The sequence below is a fragment of the Trachypithecus francoisi genome, unplaced genomic scaffold (genome assembly GCF_009764315.1).
Source record: "Trachypithecus francoisi isolate TF-2019V2 unplaced genomic scaffold, Tfra_2.0 Contig00830, whole genome shotgun sequence".
NCBI classification, from domain to species: domain Eukaryota; kingdom Metazoa; phylum Chordata; class Mammalia; order Primates; family Cercopithecidae; genus Trachypithecus; species Trachypithecus francoisi.
The window spans coordinates 28,378-39,497 of NW_022680930.1; the positions used below are offsets into that span (position 1 = coordinate 28,378).

The window sequence follows — 11,120 nt, forward strand, 5'->3', positions numbered from 1 at the left end:
CCCCTGCTGCCTGCCTGTCCTATGCCCCTGCCCGAGCACAGCTTTGCCTGGAGAGCCTAAGCCCCGGGGGGCTTTGTACGTGTGGTTCTAAAAGTGTTTGGAGCCCACTGCCCCAGAGAAAGAGACAGTTAGACACCATAAGAAGCTCCTCTTCCCAAGTCTTCATTTCTGCTTTGACAGATACTCACACTCCAGAAGGCTTGCCGGAGGCATGCCAGCCACATTCAGTCCTTTCCTTTGCTCCGGTCCCTTTGTCGTACCTTGCCATCTTTCCTATTTATTCATGGAAACACCTCTGGAAGCCTCCAGGAGAAGACTCACGCTAGGCTAGGTGGATGCTGGGCAGCTGCAGTGGGTAGAAATGAGGCAAACCCAGAGGATTTCTACCCCAGGCTCCTGGATGTCCTGCCGAGGGGAGAGCCAGAGTGTGTTGGAAATACCAGCCTTATTTGTGCTCATACACACTATGCTTCAGTGGCCCTGCTCACCATGTACAGCGCTCAGGAAAGACTTCACATTCATTCCTGAGCCAAAAGGCATTGGGGTACAAGTCTGATGGTATGGTCCCAAGTCACATCGTCACATGCCACTAACCACAGGAAGTGTCTCCTGCCTCACCCAAAGCCTTTGCTTGTCCAGGCCCCTACAGGTAGGGTTGCCAGGTAAAATGAAAAGCATTTTGGAATCTGTGGAATGTGAACTTCATATAAACATTGAATAAATTTTTGGAATAAGTGTGTCCCAAATATTGCATACAACACACTGAATAAATTACCTATGTATCTGATATTCAAATTAACTGGGTGTCCTATATTTTTCTTTTCTTTTCTTTTTTTTTTTGGAGACAGAATCTCGCTCTGTTGCCCGAGCTGGAGTGCAGTGGCACCATCACGGCTCGTTGCAACCGCCGTCTCCCAGGTTCAAGCGATTCTCCTTGCCTCCGCTTCCCAAGTAGCTGGGATTACAGGCATCTGCTACCATGCCCCGCTAATTTTTTTTCTATTGTTAGTAGAGACGGAGTTTCACTCTGTTGGCCAGGCTGGTCTCAAACTCCTGACCTCGTGATCCACCTGCCTAGGCCTCCCACAGTGCTGGGGTACAGGCGTGCGCTACCATGCCTGGCCTATATTTTTATTTTCTAAACCCAGCAACCCTACCATTACTAAGCCATCACCGGGGCAGATAATTGAGGAATAACTACTAGCTATTGTCCATGACTCATTCTTTGGTTCTGTAGGCTTCTAACTAAGAAAAAAAAATCTTACCCGGACTATTACATAATTACAGCTGTTCAGGGAAGTCCCTCAGCATCTACTCCTGCAGATCTCAGGCACATCTTTGGTGTATCAGCCAGAATGATCTTTCTATGAGAAAAATACGACAAGGTCAGGCCCAAATTCAAGTATTCCTTTACAGTTTCCTGTGTCTCTCATGAAAAACAAAAAGAAAACCTTACTGTGTTCCCAAAGGCTTTGTCCCTGGAGCCCTCCATAACCCTCCTGCCTCACCATGGTTCATTGTAGGCTTCATGGCAGAAGAGAGAGAGTGAACCAGAGAAGGTCAGTGTGCGTTCACATGCCAGGTCCAAGATGGGAGGAGGGAAGGAGTGCCCCGCTCAGTCCCTTCTACTCCCCACTTAGCTGAGCTCCTGTGGTGGAGCTAAGAAATGAGATGGAAAAAATATAAATGTCATAAAAGGACAGATCAAATTTCCATCCTTTATAAATGTAACTATTTGTCTATAAAATATAAAAGAATCATTGGCTGGGCAAGGTGACTTATGCCTGTAATTCCCACACTTGGGGAGGCCGAGGCGGGAGGATCACTTAAGGTCAGGAGTTCAAGACAAGCCAGGCCAACATGGTGAAACCCTGTCTCTGCTAAAAATACAAAAATTAGCCAGTCATGGTGGCACACGCCTGTAATCCCAGCTACTTGGGAGGCTGAGGCAGGAGAATCACTTGAACCTGAGAAGCAGAGGTTGCAGTGAGCCAAGATTGTGCCACTGCACTCCAGCCTGGGCAACAAAGAGAGACTCTGTCTCAAAAATAAAAACAAACAAACAAAAAAGAATCAATTATCTTAGAAGTATTAATATTAGGAAAAAAATGAGAATCCAAAAAGATGGTTGGGTATAAGATGAATAAAAACTAAATCAAGAGTTTTTCTCATAAACGAGCAATAATTAATTTAAAATATGATAAAATAGTAACAATAGCAAATAAAAGCATAAAGAAAGTAAAAATAATCCTAACAAGAAATAAGAAGACATCAATTTTCATTGGCTTGGCGTATTTACTTATAAAGTTGGGAATACACACGGTCCTGGACTCATGGTGGTTTGACTTATAATTTATGGACTTATGGACTTTACATTGGTCCAAAAGCGATGTGAATTCAGGAGAAGCCACACTTCAAGTACACATACAACCATTCATTCACTTCCCGTATAGTAGTCAATAAATTCCATGAGATAGTCAGTACCCTATTATAAAATAGAGCTTGTGTTAGATAATTTTGCCCAACTGCAGGCTAACATAGGGTTCTGGACATGGTTAAAGTAGTCTAGGCTCAGCTATGATGTTTGGTAGGTTAGATGTATTAAATGCATTTTCCATTTAAAATATCATTTTGCAGTGTGTTTATCAGGACCTAACCACCTTATAAGTCGAGGAACATTTGTACATGCTTCTCCTTGGTTTTCTCTTAATTTAGGGGAAGGCTCAATAATTTCTGTGCTGGGTCCCAAGCACATGTGGAATGGTGACCGGATTAAAAATTATCATTCAGCAAAGAATCATAAATTGTTCCCCTATTTCTCATCTGATTTTGTGGGTTTTGACCCAGAGCTTCTCTCTGCCCAAGAAAAGCAGTAAATCCATGAGAGAGAGCGTTCTCAGATGTGAGGGTGGGAGGAGTGGGAGCCTTTCTGGAGGTGGGACACATATGTGGCTGCCTCCTCAAGCAATTGGGGATATTGTCTCATTCCTGCACAGCCCTGGGTCATGGGATAGTGGTCCCATTCCAAGCCGACATGAGACTAGGATGGCTCACTGAGGCCTGGGACTGAGCCCTGAGTGCCACCATCACTGCTGGGCTGCAGAAATCATTCAGGTGGCTGCATGGAGGATAGAAGGCATGGTATTCCCACCAACAAATGGACCATGTGGATTCATGATGCCCGTATGTTCTTCTGAATGGTGTCTGTAGCTCCCCATCCCCCTGCAGCATCATAGAGAGGAGAGCAGGTCGCCCCTCCCATCAAACAAAGAAAGCACAGCCTGAGATTGAAATTTCCAATCTTGAGGAAAGTGGGGGCTCAGAACCAGAGTTCATTTGATTTACAAAAATATAGAAATGTGATGTTTCTTGGAACCAAAGCCATGGAAACTCATGTGAACACATTCATGATTTATTATGCTTCAATCATCTTTATTCAGCTCAGGAGTGGAGTGGCTGGGAGCATGAGCTTCAGGTGCAGGAAAATGGGTTTGGGTCCAGCCTCTGCCACTTGCTCTCTCAAAACATTTAACTCAAAACATTTACTCAAAACATTTAACTCCTCCAAGCTTCAGTGCCCTTATAGAAAATGGAGTAAACAATACTGGTCCCGTAATATTGTGTGAAGATTGAATACCACCTAATAAGCTGTATTAGAATTGCTTCTCAAGGTGTGTGGCACGTGGTATGTGCTCGGTCAATAGCCTCTGTGTGTAGTAACAGCTCTCGTAGTAATTTTGCTAGCTGGAGAGACGGTAATAATTGTGACAGCAACAAGTATTTTATCCCCATTTCACAGATGAAGACATAGACTCACAGAGAATAAATATCCCCAAGAGTCACTGGGTACCCTGCCTACCCCAAGACACACCCTAAGACCTGGCACACATTAATTTTAATGATTATCTGGGTGAATGGATTAATAAAAGGGGAAAGTGGAGCCAGTGGTATGGGGGGTGGTATGAATGCCCACCGAGGTCTGAAGTGGGCTGCAGAGTCGTTCATCAGCGGAAAGTTACTTGGATCACGTCTGCAGTGGGGGGCTCTACCCTAGAGGCCTAGCCCGGCTGTCTTCAGGTCAGGGGGCTGAGTTGGCATCCAAAGACTCAAAGGAGTAAATCGTACATGTCGGTCATGGGGTTGGCTTGGACACCACTGTTCTGGGGCACCAATGGGCCCTCTGACCACCTGGAGAACCTGACCAGGCCTGCCCTGGAGACCTCAGAGTGCCAGAGAATCTCCACTGCGGCCTTGGCTCCTCATAGGGTTTCCCTGAAGTCCACCTCTTTCTGCCATTGTGCTTGGCCAGGACTGCACATCCTGATGGCACTGGGCAGGCAGTGGGCTGCAGAGGGAGAGCTAAGGGCATCAGGAGGCAGGCACTCTGTGTGACTTCAGAGGGTCCTTCTACCCCAAAACCTCACTGCTGCCAACTGTAAGTGAAGGAACTGGACCAGATGGGGAATAAGGAGGGCTCCATCTCATGCCGAAGGCCAAGGCTAGGAGTGGCTGCCTGGGGTGCAGTGCTGGGAGGGTTTGCAAGGGGAGCATCAAAGCTGGCTAGTGATTTGGGGGAACAGTCAGGGCCCATCAGGGGAATAAAGTGGTTAAGGATGCCTTCAGCCCTAATAGCCACAAGTGAATTCTGTTGAAAGGGAGTTCCAGCATCTCACAGACCAAGAGGATCCTGGGGATGGAAACCAAAGGCCAGACAGGATCCTCCCTGTCCCGTGGCATAAATGCTTCTTAGAACTCACAGATTGTCAGTCGGTTGTACAGGCAGGTCCTGTCATTCCACCGCCCGTCTGTGTACATCTCCACACACTGCTCTGTTCCCCGACCCGCGGGCTCCCCTGGGTACCAGTTGGTGTAGTTTACAGGGGTCCCGTCTGAGTAGCGGAAGTCTCCAGGGCTTGGACCCTCAGTCAGGCCCACATAGGCATACGTGTTGTACTTCTTCACGAAGGTTGCAACGGCCTCGTTTTCCTCTGGACTCCTCGGGACAGCAATGCGGCCGCCTGCTCTGGCGCATGCCTCCTGAATGGCATCAAAAGTGACGGACTGTCCATTGGTGGAGAAGACCTTCTCTCCTACTGCCAGTGTGGAGCCCTGTAGACTGAGGGCTGGGAGCAGAGGAGTCTGGGTCAGACCACTGACTGCTTTGTCTCTAAGCCACCTCCCTCACATGGACTCTCTGCCACCAGACTTTCCCCAGCCTCTCCATCTCTGCCTCTCTGTGTCTTCTCTTCCTCTTCCAATTGCAGTTTTCTAAATTCACTTTTAGACTCTCCTCCATTTATTCATTCATCTAAGTAACAATTACTTATTGCCAGAAGTGGTGCCATTTCCTGGGATTCAGTGAAAAGCAAGACAGGCGGAGAACTTGCTTTCCTATGAAATGGGGAGTGAAGTGTGTCGGGTTCTGTCTCCTCTGGGCCATTCAAAGACATCAGAAAAGCAAGCATCATTCCTTTCCCCAAGACCTGACATGTGCGTGCCTGTTTGTCATCTCTATGTTCTAGAAGCTGCTGCTGAGAATGAGGGGAATTTGTGGGAAACTCCTACCCTGTGAGGCCCGGGGGTCCCCTTACCTCCCCTTGTCTGCAGGATTTGATGTTTGAAGTCGTGGAGTGTGGCTTGGAGCTCCTCATCTAGATGAGCTGGAAGCCCTGTGGAGAGCGCCCCACACAGAAGGAGGGGCAGGCCAGTGAAGACCCCCACTTGCTGCCACGCAGGCATTTTGCCATCTGCAGTCCTGGAATTCTGCCCTTTCATTGCTGCGAGGCATCGCGCAGGCCCCAGGCTCAGAGGGTCCACAAGACTCCAGTGTGTCTCCACACCCACGGTCCCCTATTCTTTAGCGAAGCCTTGCCCCTGCTGAGACCCCCACCCCTTGTCCTCTTTCCTGCTCTGTCCCTCGAGTGGCTCTGTCTGCCCGCCTCTGTGGGGCAAGTCCCTCTCCCGCACCCTCCACCAAGGGCAAGCATGATGCTCTCTGCACTGCCTTGATGGCCTTGCTTACCGCTCTGAGCTTCAAATTCCCGTGTGCCTGTGGGCTCCTGATCACACCATCTGCCTGGATGTCTGGTCCGCATTCACCCTTCAGACTGCCCCCAGCGCTGCGTCCCAGGACGCACCTCCCCCGCCTCCCAGCGCCGTACCTCATCCCACATCTGACTCCGTGTCTCCCCATCGGCGGTCATGAGGCATGGAGGACTTCCTACACCTGCCCTTCCCTGAATTGTGACCACACTCCCCAGACACTTGGCTTTCTCCCTCAAGTTCACATTCTCTTACTTAGGTTGAGCCAAATGCCCTTGGGGAACCTGCAGGGTTTCTCTGATCCCCATCAGCCCTGTGTAACGGACTTCAGGGTTGCTGTGCCCGTGTTCCCACTGCCCACCTGCCCCACCCTGCTCACCTGGAGGGCCCCTCTCCCCAGGCTTCCCCTTTTCTCCACGCTGTCCAGGGATACCAGGGGCTCCAGGCAGCCCATCATTCCCAGGAGGACATGGCATATCTCCAGGCGGACCCATGGGGCCTGCAGAGAAAAGAGACATGGATGTGTGGGATCCGTCACCCACAACTGGTTGGAGCTAGTGAGACTCGACCCTCATTATCACTGGGGCTGTCCCAGTTATCACTCCGTGGGCACTATGAGGACAGACTCTCCAGGATGCGCCATCCTAAGGGCCCCAGGAGCCCACCAGGTCCCACCCAGCTCACTATGGCCCACAGCCTAGGGGCCTAGACAGACGGGCCTTCTGGAAAGGGGTCTGTGTCCCTCAGCAGAGGGTGGGGTCTCCAGCACAGTACCTGGAGGGCCAGGGTCTCCTTTGACACCATCTCTCCATCCCTGCCTGGCAGGCCATGGGATCCAGGAGTGCCAGGGATACCAGGGCTTCCAACACAAACGTCCTTCACTTCACACGCAGCGCCAGAGGCTGCCATCAAGGTGAGAGTGAGGGCCAGAGGGCACAGCCACATGGCTCCGGCTCCAGCTGCTGCTCCTGCAGGAGAAATGCCCGTGAGCCCATCTGCCACCTCTGCCAACATCTCCCTCACTGTGCTCTGTCAGGACTCAGGAAGCTGAGCAGAGCCCGAGAGGCAGGGCAGGCGAGACCAGAGTGCTGGGAAGACCCGAAGCACCCAGGAAAATTCCCAGCATCATCTGGCACCTGGCGTGGTCTCCCGCTTCAGGCCCCCAGCTGGAGGTGTGGGGTCTCCAGACTGCTGAGGAGGAGGAAGAGTAAGGAGCTCTGGGGAGCCCGGGGACCTAGGCTCCACTGTAGTCTCCTTTCTGTCAGTGCCTCACTGTTACCCTGGGAAACTGGTTTCACCTCTCTGACTTCAGCCGAATCTTCCATGCTCTACAGAAAAGCTGCCCTGTCCCTCCCAGGCTGTTAGGAGCAAGGATGAGGTCACCCACTCACTGACTCACTCCATCTGTCCCTCATATGTGCAGTTACCTTCTTTTCAGGCTCTAAGAAATCAGCAACCTGAGAATGAAAAGAGATGAACACAACCTAGGCCCCTCAAGGTGATGATCAAGGGGGTGATGACCCTCTCACAGTCAGTAATTAGGTCTTCCTTCTCCTTGGGGTCTGTTCTCCCACTCCCCCGGCTTAGGCCCTGCTGAGCCCCTGGTAGGGATGGACCTGGCCAAGGAAGATATCAAAGCATGAGGGCCTTTGCAGGTCATCCATGTTGACCATGCTGTGAAACACCTCTCAGTGGACAACAGGGAGTCGCCCTCCTTCCCAGCCTGGGCCTTGGTCAGGCCTATGGCTGCTGGGCTGGTCCTCTCTGTCTGCGATCCTCAAGCTGGAGAACACGCAGGAGATGGGGCTAAACTCACCCACACACAGAGCCTCCAGCTGCTTGGGTCTCTGCCTCCAAGTCAGAGCATAAAGGTGGACAACAGCATTTATAGGGTGTGGGCTGCCAGGCTTCTTCCACACCCCTGAGAGCTCTACTACAAAACCTGTGCTCCAAGTAGGAAATAGGCATGGTGTTTACACAGCATGTTTCCCTGCAGAACACTCAGGTTGGAGGAACACTTAGGACCCTTGAGGGGAGCGCAGAACCTGGTAAAGAAAAACACGAGGTCTGTAAGAAGAGAAATGCCCCCACTGGTTAAGGTCACCCACCCTGCACTCAGGGAGATCCACTTGCTTCCTGGTTTAGTGTTAGACAATGAAGAAGTCACTCCTCCAGCTGAGGGTGGTCAGGTTGATCCAGGCCAACCTATCTGCCCTGTAACCTTGCTCAGCTCTGAGCCCCAGGCCCCCCAGCTGCTGTCACTGGAGCCTGCAGCCAAGTTGGTGGGCACATGGACAGAGTGGCAGGCAAATATGCTGCATGTTCCACTTCCGTCTGCCCTAGCAGGTTCAGCTGGAGGAGTCAGGGCAGCACCTGGAAGGTCACGGGAGAGCTGCAGTTTCTGTCTTTGGTAGAACATCACTTTGGGTGATGTCTGGCAACCTGCAATGATGATTATGCTAAGTGTCCCAGTGATACATGAAGTCCTAGTTGGTGAGGTCCTGGTTCAAGCATCTGGATTAGGAGGGAATCTCCAACTGTGGAGGTGGTAATGATGGAAACCAAGACAGGAAAACTTCCCCTGGCTTATTTGGAATTGGTTTGAAAAATCTCAAACCCTTGAGGAGTCTGGAGCTCTTCCAGGGAGCAGAAGCTCAGCAATGGACCCCACTCCCAGGAGCAGAAAGCTGGGCAGTGCCAATTTGTAGCACAGGGTCTTTCAGCTGCCCCAGTGTTGCCTGCCACACTATGTGGTAAGTGCTGGGCCAGGTGTGGAATGGGGGAGTCAGGCCAGTGTAGGGTGGGGGCAGGTGGGGCGCAGCTCCAGCAACTCAGCTGCAGAGAGGCAGGGCTGTTTTGTAGGTGATGAGCAGGGACAGAGGCCAACTCGGATGTGCAGGGCCTTGTGGTTTGCAGGGCAGGGCATAGCTTTAGGGGAAAGGCACACCTGAGTTTTGACCCACAGCTGTCACTTATTAACCAGGTGGACTTGGTCAGTTTCATTTTTCATTTTATTATTCTGAAACAACATCAAGATTACAGAAAAATTGCCAGTATAGTACGACTTTTTTTCCTGAAACTTTGAGAGTAGGTTGTCAACATGAAATGCCAACACCCCAATACTTTAGTGTGTTTTTCATGCAAAGGCATTTTCACCTTATAACCATAATCAAGAAATTAACACTGATACAATAACTCCACATAGCCTTCAGGCCCTATGCAAAATGTACCCAACGCCCCAGTAGTGTCCTTTATAGCAAAGGATCCGTTTCTGAGTCATGTGCCTTATTCAGTTGTCATGCTTCTCCAGTGTCCTGAAACCCACAAAGTCCCTCTGTCTTCCCTTCACCTTCATGACCTGAACACAGTGTGAAGATCACAGGAGAGTTACTGTGTAGAATGCCTCTCACTTTGTTTTTTCCTGAAGTATTGTCTCACGATTAGATTCAGGTTCTGTAACTTCGGCAGAAATACCATAGACACCTGCTGTGCTCCTCTCCCATTCTGCCAGGGCCATGGGACTTTAGTTTGCCCCAAGAATAATGATGTTCACATTGATCATTGAATAAAGTGGTGGGTGTCACGCTTCGCTACCATGACTACATTATTTTTCTGGTTTTAATCAGTGACTATGTTGTGAGGACACACTTTGGGACTATTGTAAAGATCCCATTCCTCATCACACTGTCTTTGTCGCCCATTGATTACTTTGTAGCAATGTGGACTCCTACGTGAGGGCTACCACCGGCCGCCAGGGGGTGCCGAGTACTCGCCTGCGGGCTGCAGTGGGGCCCATGCGTGTTTGATGTAGAAACAGCTACAGTTTACCAGCACATGGCACCAGCAAACCTAAAGAATGTCGTTAAGAAGCACAAGCTTGTCACTCTTAGCCCTAAGAATTGCTCCAGTCCCTGCTGAGTTCCAAGTGCCCATGCCAGGCCACTCAGCCGCGACCACAGCCTCCTACCCCTGCTCAGGCCCCACGGCCCCCGCCGGTCCGCTCTCCTTCAGTGCCCTTCTCACTCTCCTCGGGCTTCATCCCCCATGCTGGGCCACCTCCCTCTGCAGGGACATCCTCTTCACACTGCCAGGCCCTGGGTGCCCACGCAAAGCCACCTTAGAGTCCACAGTCTCACTGCACTCTGAGTCCCACTCCCTGTGGCAGGACTCTCTCCTCACCCAGTGTGACTGAAACAAGGAAGATGACGCTTTCCCAAGTGGGCAAAATAAGACTGAGGGGCGCAGAGTGGGAGGCATGCACCGCCCTAAGGACAGCCCACAGGCGTCTCTGCAGATTCGAGGCTTCTATCTTAGTGCTCAAGGGACCCTTTCCTTCCCCTTTCTCCAGCTGCACTGGGTGCTAGCACTGGGAAGAAGCTGCCTGTCGCTGCTGGAGTCATCGCAGCACTCTATGAGGCATACAGAGAGTAAATCCCCATTCCATGCCTCAGTCAACTGAGGCTGACAGGCATTGCGTGGATTGCCAAAATTACCCGGAAATCCTCTTTCCAGCTCAATCCTCTGCTAGAACCTTCCCAGAGTCAGAGGGATGTGCTTATTCTACCTGCACCTGGAGACAAAGAGATGCATAAATTGATTTACTAATTATGGATATATTTCAAGATCACTTCTACTGTCAGAATCTAAGGGGCAGCTCAGCCACATTAAGGGAATGGAAGTTGACACTTCTCTTCCTTGATGCAGCCAGCAAACTAAGCAAATATGTGTGTATGTATTTTATATATATATAATATATATATATATATGTACACACATATATTGTGTGCTGTATATTTACACACATATCTATATTACATTGGCACATCTAATAAATGTCACTGCGTTCTTTAAAAGAATAACACAATAAATCTTTCTATTACCTAGAAATGACATATTTTAATTTTCATCAACACAGCTCTCTCACCTCTCTACCCTGAGCATTTTGAGTCTTCCAAACCCCAGAGAAACACATCTTGCTTTATTGAGGCTTTGAGCGGAGGGAGACAGCTTTTCCCATTCTGCACCTTGAAGGAATTTAAATTGGCAGATGGCAGCAACTATCTCCAATGAAATAGTCT

At 50.1% G+C, this 11,120-nt stretch overlaps 1 pseudogene across 1 annotated transcript; it reads right to left on the reverse strand.

The window, feature by feature from the left end:
* Positions 1–3,791: 3,791 nt before the first annotated feature.
* Positions 3,792–7,202, reverse strand: LOC117089380 (annotated as a pseudogene). The gene is made up of 5 exons (XR_004439569.1): positions 7,179–7,202; positions 6,817–7,010; positions 6,422–6,541; positions 5,592–5,669; positions 3,792–5,123 (listed from the first exon to the last, which is right to left on the reverse strand). The product of XR_004439569.1 is annotated as a pulmonary surfactant-associated protein A-like (transcript).
* Positions 7,203–11,120: the final 3,918 nt, after the last annotated feature.